Here is a 14,822-nt window from a genome sequence, read left to right as displayed (position 1 = left end):
CAGATTGTGTAAATTCCACAGCTCTAGCCTGTCAATTGTGAGATACCTTGAAAAAAATTTGTACAGGTTGACCTTGCTTTAAAGAAAGAATCATAGAAAATATACAATCAAAAATACAGCAGGAAGTAGAATCTAGTATCACATGTCAAAGCTCGGAAAAATTTAGTTAACTATTATGCATATCCATAACCTTTTAATAATGGAAACTAAAGCATGACTCAAATAAAAAATGTACATAGAGACAATGTTGCAGAATACTTGAAAAGTCATGAGGTAAACACCCAAATTCAAATAGTTAAATCAGCAAATACGTGATTGAACTATTAATTAACAAGGGAATGTAAAACATGAAACAGTATTCAACTTTACTAATAATCAAAGAAATGCAAATGTAGACAATGAGGAACATTTTTACACTTACTATTGAAAAAAAGAAGCTAATTTTGCTATAGAAATGTTGGCATTACTGGTGGAGTGCTGAATTTCCATGATTCTAAACTTAATAAGCACAACTCTTTGAAGAAGTAATTTGGCAATTAAGGTCAAGATCCTAAAAATGTTGTATTCTTCCAGACAAAATTTTAATCCTGAAAATTTACCTAAAAAATATTTTAATCAAAGAGAAAAATATATCCACATAGGTATTCATAGTAAGATTGAATGGTAACCTGAAGTTAACATTCAGAAATAAAGAATTCCTATGACTCAGGAGCAAAAACAAACAGTCCAACTAAGAAATAGGCAAAAACCTTGAATAGACATTTGTGCAAAGAAGATATATAGTCCAATAAGCACAAGACAGGATGCTAAGAATCTCTAATTACCAAAGAAATGTCAATCAAAACCACTACAAGATACCACCTTGTTTCCATTAAGATGGCTACTATAAGAACAAAGAAATGCCCCCCTAACCTCAGAAATGAAGAAGTGTGGGTGAGGATATGTAGAATTTGGGAAATGTGCACTGTTGGTAGAATGTGAATGGTGCAGCCTCTTTGGAAAATGGTATGATAATTCCTCAAAATAATTAAAAATATAATTCCATATGATCCATCAATTCTACTTTTCATTATATACACAAAATAACTAAAAGCAGGATCTTGAACAGATATCTGTACACCCATGTTCATAGCAGCATTATTTACAACAGTCAAAATGTAGAAGTGACCTGTGCTCACTGACTGATGGATGGATAAACAAATATGGTATATTCATACAATGAAATATTATTCAGCCTTAAACATTAAGAACATTCTGATACATGATACAATGTGAATGAACATTCAAGATATTATGCTAAGTGAAATAAGGTAGTCACAAGAAACCAAATACTGTAATTCCATTTACATGTGGTACCTTGGGTAGTCAAATTCACAGAGACAAAAGGAGAATGGTGGTTAGCAGAGGCTTGGGGTATGTGGGAAAGAGTAGCTGCTGTTTAATGGGTACAGAATTTCTATTCTGCAAGAGATAAGAGTTCTGGAGATTGGATGCACAAGAATACAAATATACTTAACACTTCCAAACTGTGAAGTTAAAAATGCTTAAGATGTTAAATTTTATGCTGCATGTATTCTTCCCACAATTTTAAAAAATGATAACTTTGCTTTGTTAAAAAAAAAAAAGTAGGGAAATGACTTAGTCAATTTTAAACTGTCATGTGATAGAGTATTATGTATTCATTAGACATTATCATTACACACAGTATAAAAATTCTCATGATATTTAAATTTTAAAACACAGAATTCAAAATTCATATTTATAGGCTTGTAGCCTAATCTAATGACAGAGCATGCATACAGTCCAATATAAAAGAAAAGAATTGGAAGTTTTAAGATGATAGAATTGTATTTAAGCTTCATGATGGTCTATTTAAATTATTCTACAGTGTTATTTGTGAAAGAAATAAAATTTGTAATACTCCTCTAAAAAGGGGGTGTAATATATTTTCCTTTATGGAAAGCAATTAAAAATAAATGCTCTTTCTCCCCAGAAAGAAGTTAACAAATAAGTAATTTGGACATAGAGAAACCCCTTTGGAAGGAAAAATCCAAACACAGTATTCAGCTTGGGATAAAAACAAAAAACAGGAAACAAACAAACCCCTGAAACTTAAATCATGAACTACAGAAAATTTCAAAGATACAAGTAAATTGAGCATATTATTTAACATTTTAGGTTTTAGATATCTAACTTGTGATTAATTTTGGATATTATTATTATTTTACTTAAAAGATTTTTTCCTTTAGATATATAGTTTTATAAGTTTAGTAACTTTTCTTTATATTTGTTCATGCCTAATGCTGAGGACAAGAAGAGAAGGGGATGGCAGAGGGTGAGATGGTTGGATGTCATCACTGACTCAATGGACATGAGTTTGAGCAAACTCCTGGAGAGGGATGGACAGGAATGGACAGGAAAACCTGGTGTGCTACAGTTCATGGGGTCACAAAGAGATGGATATGACTTGGGATTTGACTAACAACAATGCAACAAAAAAGTATGATTTGGTATATATTCTTTGTTATAAATAATATTTAGAGATAGCAATACTAGCTTTAAGTGTTTATTCATTCAGTAAGTGCACACTTGTTCTTTTCTTCACCAAATGATCTGTGATAACTGATATTTAAGTCAGATATTTACAAAACATGTCAGATGTTTCTGAGATGTTATTTAACATGCTATAATTTCCCTGCCTTTAAAATGAGGTCAGAAGCCTCATCTCCTTGTAATAATCAAATATTTTGTGAAGATAAAAGACATCATATGAAATCATTAACCTTTAAATAAAGAGTTCATTGTGGAGCAGACTCCTGGAGAGAGAAAGAGAGTGTGAGAGCTAGAGAGATGTAAATTTTCCAAAAGTGTGATCACATGGAGTGGAACCATAGAAAACAAGAGAGGAGAAGACACTCCCATCAGGCCCTACCATACTCGGCCAAGATTTCCTATTACTTGCCCTGACCCCAGTTTGGGTTGAATTTCCAACTTTCTGACTGACTGATAGCAGATTCTTAAGTTATCTGACATGAAGTCATAAAGCCTCAGTGTTTACACATAAAAAAAAATGCAGATTAGAAATCCCTGTACCTCAAAAGGTAAATAACTATGAGGATTAAATGCGGCAATGCTTTTAAAGTGTCTACCACAGTGGCTGGTGCATTGTGGTGCACAGAAAATGGGAGTTCTTGCCCTACTGCTTGACTTAAAATGAATTATTAACTTGTCTCCTGTTTCTTAGAAACTACATGTATCCTAAGGGAACCGTCAGTCAGTCAGTCAGTTCAGTCGCTCAGTCGTGTCCAACTCTGTGATCCCAGGAATCGCAGCATGCCAGGCTTCCCTGGCCATCACCAACTCCCGGAGTTTACTCAAACTCATGCCCTTCGATTCGGTTATGCCATCCAGCCATCTCATCCTCTGTCGTCCCCTTCTCCTCCTGCCCCCAATCCCTCCCAGAGTCAGGGTCTTTTCCAATGAGTCAACTCTTTGCATCAGGTGGCCAAAGTACTGGAGTTGCAGCTTCAGCATCAGTCTCTCCAATGAACACCAAGGACTGATCTCCTTTAGGATGGACTGGTTGGATCTCCTTGCAGTCCAAGGGACTCTCAGGAATCTCCTCCAACACCACAGTTCAAAATCATCAATTTTTCGGCACTCAGCTTTCTTCACGGTCCAACTCTCACATCCATACATGACCACTGGAAAAACCAGAGTGTTGACTGCAAGATGGACATTTGTTGGCAAAGTAATGTCTCTGCTTTTTAATATGCTATCTAGGTTGGTCATAACTTTCCTTCCAAGGAGTAAGAGTCTTTTAATTTCATGACTGCAGTCACCATCTGCAGTGATTTTGGAGCCCCCCAAAATAAAGTCTGACACTGTTTCCCCTGTTTCCCCATCTATTTCCCATGAGGTGATGGGACCAGATTCCGTGATCTTAGTTTTCTGAATGTTGAGCTTTAAGCCAACTTTTTCACTCTCCTCTTTCACTTTCATCAAGAGGCTTTTAGTTCCTCTTCACTTTCTGCCATAAGGGTGGTGTCATCTGCATATCTGAGGTTATTGATATTTCTCCCGGCAATCTTGATTCCAGCTTGTACTTCTTCCAGCCCAGCATTTCTCATGATGTACCCTGCATACAAGTTAAATAAGCAGGGTGACAATATACAGCTTTGACGTACTTTTCCTATTGGGAACCAGTCTCTTGTTCCATGTCCAGTTCTAACTGTTGCTTCCTGACCTGCATACAGGTTTCTCAAGAGGCAAGTCAGCTGGTCTGCTATTCCCATCTCTTTCAGAATTTTCCACAGTTTATTGTGATCCACACAGTCGAAGGCTTTGGCATAGTCAATAAAGCAGAAATAGATGTTTTTCTGGAACTCTCTTGCTTTTTCAATGATCCAGCAGATATTGGCAATTTGATCTCTGGTCCCTCTACCTTTTCTAAAACCAGCTTAGCTGACACTAATTCTTATTCTCCCCAAAGTCTAATACAATTCCTTACACGTGATAGGTACTTGATATATATTTATTGATTAATGCAAACATTCAATAAACACTTTTTGCTCAATCAACATTGCAGCAAGAGATACATTTTTAAAATGCTTTCCTGATATATTGTGAGAATTCAGAGCTACCAAATGGAGAGTAGTTGGAGAATCACCTCCTACTTAATTTAAGAAGAGGGAGAGGCCCTTCCCTGGAATTGTAATAATTATGGTTCTTTATGTTTGTGTACTTTACCTTACAAGGAATGATCATCTATAACCTGATTCACAAAACAATTATGTAAGAAAGTTAAGAAGCAGGAATTGTTATTCCCATTTTAACAAGAGGCTCAGATTGGTTGATGTGATTGTAAATATATAGTAAATATCAGCAAAGGGGCCTTAACCTAGGTTTGCCACCATGTTGTCTTTATGATGTTTCTTTGGTACAGTCTTACTCAATCACAAGCCCCCAAGCAGCCTTAAAGCCCTGGCTTTATTATTTGTCTATGCCCATGGAACACAGGGTTAATCTGTCTCTTCATCACTAGGATCCAGTGTTAACTCTGAGACTCTAGTACTGACAATCTAGTATCACATTGTGGTTTGACTTTCCCATGAGAAAGACACAAGAAGACAATTTTATTAAAATTATGGTAATCATCATTATTGTTTCATATGGTCGACTCAGTAAATGCTTTTCATACTCCATTCACATTCAATAATCATCACCCTCTGGAGTTCTTTACCTTGGAAAATCAAAAACTCAAAGCTGAGATTTTGAAAAGAACCTCAGTGTAAAATTAGTAGGTAAAATTGCATAGTCTGCAAACTAATTAAATGAAGTTGGCGTCTCAGGAGGGAGACTGCCAGCATCTTTCCCAGGCATTTGATGGCAGCTGCCTGACATGACCACAGATGCCAGGTGATTTGGTTTCATCCAGTCAGCCCTCCTGATTTAACAAGACAATGTCTTATCACATAAGAAGCCCTAAAGTATAAGCCAATATTGAATCATTCCATTTCTCATTCCATCGGCATGTCATATTCTAAGGTATAGGGAGCAAAAATGATTCTCTGGAACTGATTGATGACACAATTCAGGGGTACAGAAACCACACCCTTTAATCTCCACGGCCTTAATATTATCCTTGCATTTCTTCTCATGCCTGCAGCCTATCAGTCATTGTTTACCATGCACCTACTATGTTCAAAGCACCTTGAAAGGCATTATGGAGAAGGATGTTCTGAATCAGACCCATTTCCTGACTTCAACAAAACTTTGGAATCTCAGAGAATGTGTGCATGTATGCTTAGTTACTCAGCCTTATCTGATTCTTTGAGACCCCATGGACTATAGCCCACCAGGATCCTTGTCCATGGGATTATCCTGGCCAGAATATGGAGTAGGTTGGTTACCATTTCCTCCTCCAGGGAATCTTCCCCACCCAGGGATTGAACTTGAGTCTCCTGCAGCTCCTGCATTGGCAGGTGGATTCTTTACCCCTGAGCCATCTGGGAAGCCCCTCAGACGAGGTAAAAGTACACAAATAGATATCACAGAAGGAAGATGAGATGAGAGTTATGCACAATTATAGAGTACAAAGGAGTTCAGAGAAGCTTTCTTAAAAAATCCCTCCAATCGGTTCCATCTGGAAAATAGTCTTCTTCATGTGTATTCCTTGGTTTTAAACAATTCTGTTAAAACCTAACCTCTCACACTCTCACTTTATATCCTATGCTGGGTCTTCATGAATTAATCACCGTAAGAAATTAAAGATCTCTTCTTGCCTCTCCTATTCCCAATCCTGGCTTTAGTTTGGGTTCTGCTCATTAATTGGTTTTAAATATTATGTTTTATTTTCTGCTGATGGAAGTCTTGACATTCATATAGCTAAAATTCCAAAGGAGTCAGAAGAAGAGGATTTCCCCAATTGTCTGTACTCAAGCTCATGACTTCTGACTTAGGACCATCTCTTACAAAGGGCAATGGAGGAGAGACAACATCTGACAGGCAAAACGTGCAGCCCATTACTGAGAGTTTTAAAGGTCAGACTGCAAGTGACCTGCTCTAATATGTGAATTTCACAATGACTAAAGAACAAATGTTCTGAAGAGATTAGCTGGATAAAATGACTATTATAAACTCACCGTTTATATATGCCAGGACAAATGGAGCAGCATAAGAGCATTTTTTTTCATAATTTCTTTGAGGTATGACAGAGAAAATTAATTTGAGACTAGAGAATAGAAAAGGAGAGTTATAAATTTGGAATTTGACAAATATGGCATGCTTATACAATGTGCCAAGTCTGAAATAAAAAATGAACTTATTAGAAAATCCCAAGTCCTTGTAAAGTAGTTTCTTTTCTTAAAAATTTTTTGCCAGTCAGAACTTTTTTTCTATTTTTTTTCTTTGATGTTGTTATTCCTGTTTTTATCGTGTTTCCAAATGTTGAGCCATGATTACATCATCACCACTATCATCACTATGAAAAGAATACATATGAAGTGGATGTGAATTTTATCTGGGTTATGTACAAACTAGCAAATAAACACCTTAAACTGTACTTTAAGCCCCAGGAAGGGAAAATAAAGAACCAACTGAAACTAAACTGCAGCATTTTTGCATCTACTTACATATATATGATATGTATATAGGGCAAGTATAAACGTATGCTGCTGATTTTTCATATGCATATATGCCCAAAGACACACACACACATCCCACACACACCAGGCAGTGCCCTTGCTATATATGTATGTGTGCACACAAACACACATGTGCAGCTCTTTAGTTAGTACTTTGTCCATCTGTTTGAGGAGTTTCAATATAGTCTTTTCAATTGCAGTTAAGTACGAACATGTGTTTCCTATTTAGGATCAGGTGAATCCACCTTTTTATTTGTTCCGAACATGGTATACAGTGCCCAGAACACAGAACACACTTAGTAAATATTGTTTGAGCTAAATTAAACTGAATGGTGAACACTACAAATATTCAATTAAATCAGTGCAATTTTAATATGATATATAACATAGGCATAATGAGATTATTCCTATTCTGATTATAATTCTATAATCAGAATAGTTCAAATCTTGGAGTTCTAAAGTGTGATGTAGAAAAAGGGCATATCCAGACACAGGAGTTACAGAACCCAGGTGTGAATTTCAGCTCTGTTATTAATAGCTGTGTAACTGGAGGTGATTTATTTAATATCTCATAACAGTACTGACCTCGTTGTTTGAAGCATCAAACCAAATAATCTGTACAGGCAATTTTTACATGGTAAGTACTCAATATATGTTGTTTTCTTTCTCCTTTTCTATTTTGACCAAATTTTAGCTGTTTAATATTTGGAAAAAATAACTTTGTCTTTTGTGGGTTTTAAATGTGCACTCTTTTTCCCACTTTTGAGATTATTATATGAGTAAAAATATTAGACCTTTGAATCAGTTCAGTTACATTATCTGTTGCTTTACTGAGCAGATGTATATCTTCTAGTGTACTAAGTAACTTAGGGATACACTTGTATGCAGATAACAATATTGGTGGAGACCTCTTGTTAGAGCAATAATAAGACTATCATGGTGGTTTGGAGACTGAGATCCATATATCAAGCCTATGTGACCATGGAGAAATCATTTCTCTATTCTCTGGGTTGTAGTTTCTTTAGCTTTAAAATGAGGAAGGTATACTATATCTGAAGGTTATCCTAAGAGTTCTGTGATGCATAAAAAGATTCTTGATTACTGGAATTCATGGGAAATGACAGAGATAGAAGGGGGAAAAAACAGTTATTTAGCCTATTGAAGAGTTGATACCTTCTTTTGAACTTTCCTCTGTCCTGTAAGTGTTCAAAACTGAAGTACACCCTTTTGTAAACAATTGTCCCACTGCTGAAAAAAAACAAACAAAAAACTTTGATTATGCTTGCTTTGTAATTTGAATGGTTATTCAACAATGACGGTTAACTTACTCTCATATTCTCTCTTTGGGCAACACATCCACTCTAACCACTTTCCTGCGTGTCAGCTTGGTACTATATGCACTGCACAGAATAAGACACAGTTCCTGTCATCAAGCTGTTCACAGCCCAGGGAATGACTGCAAGTGAGACAAGACAATTGAGGAAGATAAAGTCTGTTCTCTAATTAGGGCATGAGAAGGCGGCAGCATTGAGGGGTGGGAACCTAATTCTGACTGAAGGAAGCAATGCTTAGTAATTTAAAGTAATAAATTGCATGTTTTCAGACGTTCTCAGGATGACTGTCTTCTTAAAAAAAATTTTTCCTTAAAAATTTTGAGAAGAGAGCAAATCTAGGTTCTGCAATTCTGCTAAAGAAGGTTTTATACCAAAGTGTTTAGATCCCAAAGGACTTGATGATATAAGAGTCTGATATGGTGAAGGGATTCTGACCATAACTGCCTTATCCCTTAATCCTGCTTTCAATTCATTCATTCATTTGCTCAACAAATATGGAGCAACTCCTCTGTGCTAGTTACTGTTCTGGGTGCAGGGGATATAGAAACAACTGAATTGACAAAGATTCACCTTCATTCCTTGAAAAAAAATGGCTGATTCTAAGACAAACAGGAACTATACAGATAATCCTGGACCATCTCATAATGCCAGAAATTAAGAAAGTGCTAAAAACAGTTGATGGGAATATGTCAAATGGGTGTAGGAGCAACAGAAAGCACTTCTAATGACCAAACATGGGGCAACTTGAGGAATAAAATAAGACAGTACTGGACTGTAACTCAAAACATAAAATAAAATCAATATACATTTATACTGATAAAGCTAAATGATTGAATACATTAATAAATGAGGGAGAAGAAACAAATCTCTCATGCAGAGAAATTCCAAATAATTTGCATAGATACTCTGCCCTCAAGGAGTTGGACTGTGTGGACTCACTGTGTACTGTGTACAATGATTCACTGAGGACTGCAAAATGACTTCCTTCCAAAGATTACAATATGGAAATTGTGGGGGGAGGGTAAGAGTATAGTAGAGAAACCTTGATCAGCCAGGTGATCAAGGTCAACTTCATCAGTCATAAGTCATGTTGATAGTGTGCACTCTTGATATGATGTGATGAAAATGGCAATTTACCTCTGTGATATTCCTCTCCAAAAGCCATAACCTCAGTGCAATCATGAGAAAAAATAAGAAATTTTCCAATATAGGGACATCCTGAAGTATATCAGACCATTACTCTTCAAAACTATCAAAAACAAGGCAAGCCTCAGTAATAACAGCCTAAGGAAACAATATAATATAGTATACAAGATAGAATTCTGGATTAGATAAAAGACATTAAAGAAAAACTAAGGAAATCAAAATTAGCTATGGACTTCAGTTAATAATTTTCCAATATCCATTCATTAATGTGACAAATTTACTATACTAAAGTAAGATGTTGATAATAAGAGAAATTGATGATAACAGTCACTAAAGTCGTGTCCGACTCTTTTGTGATCTCACAGACTGTAGCCCTTAAGGTTCCTCTGTCCATGGGATTTTTGAGGCAAGAATACTGGAGTGGGTTACCATTTCTTTCTCCAATAAGAGAAACTGGGTACCAGATATACAGAAACTCTCTGTGCTATCTTCTATCTTCTCAATTTTTTTTTCTGAAAATAAAAAGCTGTTCTAAAAATTAAAATCAGTTTTAAAAATTCACCACTTAATGAGGTATAATCATTTATGCAACTTCCCTGGTGGCTCAGAGTGTAAAGCATCTGCCTACAATGTGGGAGATACGGGTTCAATCCCTGGGTCGGGAAGATCCCCTGGAGAAGGAAATGGCAGCCAACTCCAGTATTCTTGCCTGGAAAATCCCATGGGACGGAGGAGCCTGGTGGGCTACAGACCATGGGGTCACAAAGAGTCGGACACGACTGAGCGACTTCACTTTCACTTTCTTGATCATTTATGCAAATAAAAATAATTGTAAAATGCATAGTATGAGAGATGAAATAAATACCATGGAAAAGATTAAAACAAGAAAAGAGTAGTGAGCCCTAGATATAATGCAATTTTATCTGTAGTGGCTAGAGAAAGCCTACTTGAGAAGGTGGCATTTGAACAAAGACTTCAAAGGTAAGACAGGAAATCACAAAGCTAACAGGGGAAAGATTCCAAGAAGATGAAATAGCAAGTGTAAAGGTCCTGAGGTGGGAGAAAACTTGTGATGTTTGAGGAGTAGCGATGATAACAGTACTGCTATATTGGAATGAAAGGTAAGAAAGAGATATATAATCTTTGGCCAAATCATGTAGGAACTTTTAACTGTTGTAAGGTATTTTTTCTCTTTTTCAAAATTAGATGTGAAGTGGTAGATTTTGAGCAGAGAATTAACATGACCAGATCAAACTTTTAATGGGATATCTGAGAACTGGGGGACCATAGGCTACAGGAGGAAAGGCAGAAAAGCAGGCGAGGCTATTGCAATAATTCAAGTGAGAGATGATGGTACCTTTGGCTAAAGATTTAGAGATAAAGTTGGTGAGGATGGCTGATTCTGAATACATTTTCAATGGAGAGCCAACAGTTTGCTGAGTGTTTGAAGAGTGTGAGGGATAAATTTCAAAGATAGTAGAAAGGATGGAATGGCCATCAACTAAATTTGGGAAAATTGTAAAAGGAGCAAGTTTATGGCAGAAGTCCAGAAGTTCATCACCAAGTTTCTTTTCCTCTACTTTCCAAATATATTTCAGATTTGCCTTTTTGCTATCTCCACTGCCTCTCATCAATTATCTATCATGCTTTTTCCTGGACCTTTGCCATAGCCTCCTAAATGGACTCTCTGTTTCGTTCCTGTCCCCTTACTACGAGTTGCTCTCCAGAAAATGAATACAATCTTGTAAAAATGTAAATGCATCAAATCATTCACTGCATAAAGTCCTTCCAATGGTTTTCATTCACCTGGTGAAGCTAAAATGCATCCCTGTCTATAACATCAGCCTCATCTCCTTACTTACTAACCTCTTTTGCAGTGGTCTTGTCTCAGTTCCTCATGGTTAGTTCATTCCTTCCCTACCCCACTGTACACTTCTTATCCCACCTCCCATTCTGATACTGCCTCTGCCAGGACATATACACAAGCTGTTCTGTCTTTCCGGAATACCTTTCACATGATAGATGTCTTCCTAGTCTTTGCATCACAGCCTCAGAAATCTCTCTTCTTTGTTCTCTGTTTAAACAAACTCTCTTTCTCCTTGTTATCCTGTCTTGTCAGCATGTTTATTTCTTATAACTTGTCATTTGGTGTTTTTGTTTGCCTGCCTCTTTTTCTATTTAATCTATAGAGTCTAATCAGGGGCCAAATCTGTTTAATTCCATAATTTCCCTCTCCCCCAAGCATAATACAAAATCATCAACTGTATTAGGAGCTCAATAAATACTTGAAGTATTGAGATATTTTGAGTTTTTCCAATTATTTTAAGAACACATTACTGGTACAGGTCCTTGGCCTCAGTTTTACACTTTCATCCTGGATGCCAAACTATGGAGTGTGTAGTTTCATAGAAAAACACCAGTGAATGCTTAACCTACAAAAGCTGCTTAGTAGCTAGCCTCAGTGATAGAATCTCATCGAGTGGGCCTCTATTCTGTTCAAGTGGAGTAAAAATAGGCACTGCTTAGCAACAGCGTTTTGTATCGAGCTCTCTCCTTCAAGGAAGGCAGCGTGATGCTAAGGCTAAAATATTGAGGAGATTCAGGAACTGGTAAGTACACGAAATAGCTAGGAAGAAATGCTTTTGAGAAAAAGCTTCAGACAATTGCTCCTGAAAGAGCGTGCTCTTGAACGTGACTTGCTAATGATGAAAAAACCCCCTTCCCCCCCTCGACACCTTTTTTAATAGGAAAACTTTGCATCTCCTAAATTAGGGAATATGCTCTGGTCAGATTACAGAGGTTCTTCACATACACCAAAACAGACACATTGACAAAAAACTTCCCTCCCCGTCCTGTTTAACTGCATTCATTGCTCTTATTACCACACTCACTGGAAATAACATTAAAACCAAATTAAAAGCTGGGTTTTGTTTTTTAGTTTGGAGCTTAGGTTTGGGTTTTGATTTTTAATTTCAAAATGCAGGGGCTCAGTACACTAGTCCAGTAGTGCATGGGACAGCTGGCCTTGACAGGGCAGAAGGGCTTCAAGAGGAGACAGATCATGTTGGGGCATGGGAGAGGTTTGCAGATGAAACCACAGCAGGTTTGTGACCCTCTGGACCACAGCAGGTTGGGGATCACCCAGAGAGTCTATGTGGCTCTGGGAAGATTATCACCACACAGAGAGGGAATGATCCTAGAGAGACTGTTCTGAGCCTGTGGTTGGAGCAGGCTCCACCAGATGTCCTCACACCCACAACTGTTGACCCCTAGTCCTCAGAGGAAGTTTCTTCCTTCTGCAGTGTCCCTCCAGTGACCTCTAATGAGAAAGCTTGGTGCTCACTTCGAAGAAGAAATGATTGTAAGAATTCCATTGTTGATTACCAAGTGTGCATTGAAGAAAGCATCTGAATCTGAAAGACAATGCTTTTTAAAGAAAACTATTTATTATTTATTTATTCACTTATTTTTGGCTCTGCTGGGTCTTTCTTGCTGGGCACACGCTATCTCTAATTGTAGCAAGCAAGGGGCTACTCTAGTTGTGGGGCACAGGCTTCTCATTGTGGTGGCTTCTCTTGTGTGTGTGTGTGTATGTGTGTGGGCTCAGTCACTCAGTCTTATCCGACTCTTTGCAACCTTATTTATCTCTTAACTGGGTCCAGACCGTTACATCAATTGAATTAAATGTGTGACACATTTTGACAGAGTATTATATTTATTAGAGGGAGGTGAAGCTCTTAATCATCAAAAAGAATAATACTTTCAATAAACATTGATTTCAGGTTTATCCTAATCGACTTAGTGGAGCAAAAAGAGAACTGTCAGAGACAGATCTGACAAGTCTTAAAAGAAGACTGAGGAGAAATTTGGGTCCTTAAAAAATGCATATTCAATTTTGATTCTAAATATCTGTCCCTTCCTCCCCTATTTTTGATATTGTGAAGCCATTTTGAAATGAAAAGAGAAAGGTAGGAAATAACAGTAACAACTGGGAGCAAAAGGAACCTCTCACAATAGCTAGGAAGTTTTTGTCTGGATAGTTCCTTCCTTTAGGAGATTGTAGGGTATTCATCTCAACTTAGAGGGAATATTCTAATGGAATGAAACAGGAATCCATCTTGTGTCTAATGTGGTTCAGAGTTTCTGCTATTGGATAAAAACAGAGAGATTCATTAAACTTTCAAATAACAGATGCTAGAAGGAATAACAAATATATACGTATAGGCTAAAGACCCACCAAGATCCATATAGAGCTGAGGCTAAACACTCTATAATTCAACAAAGCTGAGTCTTCAGTAGATTTATATTTTAAGACAGTTCCTAAAATTTTACAGCTCTCCCCAAAGGAAAGAAAGTTTACTGTTTTCGCAATGAGAAATTATGGGCATTGCCTGTCTCTGCTGATTTCTCTTGGTGAAAGTGAAACCCTTGATTAATTTTCAGAAAGATTCATAAATATAACGAATTCATTCTTTTGATCTTGTTTTTTTCTTAACAGTGCCTCACTAAGGATCAGACACGAGCTATGCCTACACAAAATCATAAATCTGGACAATTCAGGTTTGAAAAGAAAAGCAAGTCAAATGACTGAGAAATAAATCAAGAAAATGTCAGCTGCAAAACAACTCCTTACATGACTTAGTTTTTCAGTTCCATGTCCATATGAGCATCTTATGTATTATATAACCACTGGTAATTTGAGGTGGATTTATGGAAGCTATAAGCAGACATACTAGCCCATTACCAAAAATGAGCTGCCATATATATTTGCCTTAGATAAAGTCACCCTAAAGGATTTATAATAATCAAAAATGTAAAATAATAAAATATCTAATAATTTTGAGAACATCCTATTTTCCCAGGCACTGTGATAAGCACTTTACTTATCTTACAGATTAAGTAGCTTGATAAATTCATATAGCTGGAAAAAATAGAGACGTCAGATTTGAATCCTGCTGTGGCAATGGCACCCCACTCCACTACTCTCGCCTGGAAAATCCCATGGATGGAGGAGCCTGGTGGGCTGCAGTCCATGGGGTCGCGAAGAGTCGGACACGACTGAGCGACTTCACTTTCACTTTTCACTTTCATGCATTGGAGAGGGAAATGGCAACCCACTCCAGTGTTCTTGCCTGGAGAATCCCAGGGACGGCAGAACCTGGTGGGCTGCCGTCTGTGGGGTCGCACAGAGTCGGAC

The sequence above is a fragment of the Dama dama genome, chromosome 19, assembly GCF_033118175.1.
Source record: "Dama dama isolate Ldn47 chromosome 19, ASM3311817v1, whole genome shotgun sequence".
NCBI lineage: Eukaryota > Metazoa > Chordata > Mammalia > Artiodactyla > Cervidae > Dama > Dama dama.
This window is presented reverse-complemented; position numbering follows the sequence as displayed.